The sequence below is a fragment of the Frankliniella occidentalis genome, unplaced genomic scaffold (genome assembly GCF_000697945.3).
Source record: "Frankliniella occidentalis isolate FOCC.00 unplaced genomic scaffold, Focc_3.1 Scaffold1242, whole genome shotgun sequence".
Lineage (NCBI taxonomy): Eukaryota > Metazoa > Arthropoda > Insecta > Thysanoptera > Thripidae > Frankliniella > Frankliniella occidentalis.
Window position 1 is genome coordinate 7,167 of NW_026268346.1, and position 2,632 is coordinate 9,798.

At 57.5% G+C, this 2,632-nt stretch overlaps 1 protein-coding gene across 1 annotated transcript in view; it reads right to left on the reverse strand.

Annotated features, from left to right (window-relative positions):
- LOC113208190 (2-acylglycerol O-acyltransferase 2-like) overlaps positions 1-2,410 on the reverse strand; it is a 5,484-nt gene extending 3,074 nt beyond the window's left edge. Inside the window, exon 1 of the mRNA XM_026425084.2 lies at positions 1,913-2,410. The gene's annotated coding sequence lies outside the window, so the exon portion shown is untranslated. The remainder of the gene's footprint in view (positions 1-1,912) is intronic.
- Between the last annotated feature and the right edge of the window lie 222 nt (positions 2,411-2,632).

Consider the following 2,632-nt stretch of genomic DNA (forward strand, 5'->3'; position numbering starts at 1 on the left):
CCCCCCCCACACACACACAAACGCAAAAAAATCGGTCTCAATTAAGGACATCCTTAAATTTGTAAGGCAAGGCAAATTTTTTCATTTGAACCTGTTTTTCCAATTTTGAAATTTTCTTGATTTAAGAACATTTTTTTGTAGTGGAGGTGGAGGTGACGATTAGGATTGGACGAGGTGCGTCGGAGGGGCGAAGGCGACAGGCATGCTCCCGCACTAACATCCCGATGGCTGATTGTCATAGGGCTCGGTGACTCATTGGCAAAGCGTGGGAAAAGGGGGCACTTCCGCTAGGACGAACAGTACTTTACACGCAAGACACAAGTCAGGGTCGTCAGGGTCTCCACGCGCATGAGGACCTGCTCTGAAATTTACGCAGTATGCAAAACCCTTTGTTTCGAGCACAAAGTTTCCGTTTCCTCAATTTGTTTACAACACTTTCGGTTGGCGGACTTTGGAATGAGTAATGTACACTTCGTCCCATTCAAATTCATACATTCCGGCGCGGGCCTTGCCGGATGGCCCCTCGCCTCCGCCCGTCGGACAAGTGATAATGAACGAGGGAAGAGGGCAGTGCTACCAACACCGAAAGCGAAAAGTCAAAAAGCCTCCTCCACCAGGACCAATGCTCTATCCAGGCCCTCACCTTGAAAACGAGACTATGGTCATTGACCTCTCTCCCCACGGCCGCGACTCAAAGTCAAGAACAGGATCCCCCCTCCCCCTCCCGCCTGTGTCGGCCTGGAGGGAGTCCGGGGCCTCGCAGCCGCGCTATCTCGACGCGATAGGTAAGAAAGTCCACGTACGTTACTATACATACGCCTCCGAGGCCGCGCGGGCCCCAAGCAGTGGCACCACATGATGAGGGGGGAAGGGGTCGAACGCAAATCACGTCATAATAAAAAACTTTTTGCACGCTTATTCATTTCAACTTCGGGGGTTGTGAACAGGAGCGTTTATGTTAAGAAGGATAAATACCTCTTTGCGGATAACACCGGATAGCTTTTTTTTATTTACATATTGTTCCTCTTTGAGTGTATAGCGCATTTTCTTGGAGGAGAAAGAAGGGTTAACACAAAGAGCGGTTGCCTTCAAAATTGAGGAATGTTCTTGAATTGAAAACAGAGAGGGTGTGCGCGGTGTTTCGCTGCACGCGCCAGTGTGGGCGGGTTTGCCTACCCCATCTGCCTATAAGGCGCCAACCCCCCTGTGGGTAGGCAAACCTGCCCGGGGACCGGAGCGTTCACCGAAACACCCGGGTAGCCCAGCCCACCCGAGCGACGACGCAGCCCACGGACTCCCTAATGCATGATGCAAGCACAAACTTAGGTAGGCAAATTAGACCTCTTTCGCGAACAGCAAGAGATGCACTTTGTTACATGGCGGTATATTTACTGGCGTACGCGTACAGTGGCGACGACTACTCGTCACTTCCTGTTTCATATACATCAATATTCAAATTTTGTCGACCAAAAAATTTCATGTAACTTACTTTACACGCGCAATCTTTTTCTTTATCTTGCAACGTCATTGCTCATTGGCCGTATGCAACTACTTGAACCCCACCTATTCTTTGAATTAAAGAGGAGGTACGGCGAGCTCAAACGCAAGTACAAGTTGGCCAGCGCTGCGACCCCGTTTGAACGCTCGCCCCTGACCGCCACGCCTGTCCTACCCCACCCCCCAACGCCCTCTATCGGCACGGGCGCCTAATTTCCCCTCCAGCAGCAGCGCGCGCTCCAGACTCCAGCTCCGCTCCGGGGTCCAGCCTCACAACAAACCCGGCCTCCGGGAGAGCACACAAAAAACAAAACAAAAAGCGAGAATACCCCGGAGCCCAATTACGACTAATCCCCGGCAGGTAGGCAGGGGCCAGGAGGACCCCGTGGAGCGGCCCCGTGCCTCCAGGACTCACCTTCACCGCTCGGCTCGGCTCAGCAGCAGCACAAACACGGGGGCGAGCCCGAACCGGACTCGGTCAACATAACCTCACTTGGGGTGCAGCTGTGGGCGAGGCGCTAAAGCACGCTCGCTCTGCACGCTCTGCGCGACACACGCCGGCGGCAAGCCAACACCGGACCCGTCAGGGACCCGTCGACACACGAGCCCAAAGGGTTGCGCGGGTCGCCTTCTTTCGCGGTTTCAGCTTCGAGGGCCGAGTTCATTCACCGAACACTGCCGCCGCGCAGCAGAGCAGAGGAATGAAACGTCGATAGACGGGACTGGTCGGGTCGGGGGGGACGGGGGGCTCAGGACGGGTCGCGGCGGGTCGCTCGCCTGCTCGCTTCTCCACAGCGCACCGCGGACTGGTACTGGTTTAGGCCCCTCAGCAGCACGCCGCCGGGCCGCGCCGCGCTAGCCGCGCTCCCTTCCACCACGCCGCCGACGCCGCTCTGCCCCGCCGCCGTCCCGCCGTCTCCCCGCCGCGCCCCGCCGCGCCTCGTCCACCGCGCCCGCCGCTAGGGCCAAGGGCTGCGACAGCCAGCGCGGGCCTACGCGGGATTACACCTAGAGCTTCACCGCGACACCGCGCGCAGCCCGCGGCACCACCGCGCATCCCCCCTCCTCTCCCCGTCTCTCTCGCTCCCCCGCCACACGGCGCTGTCTAACTCTGTCGCTCCCCCTGGCTCCCCCC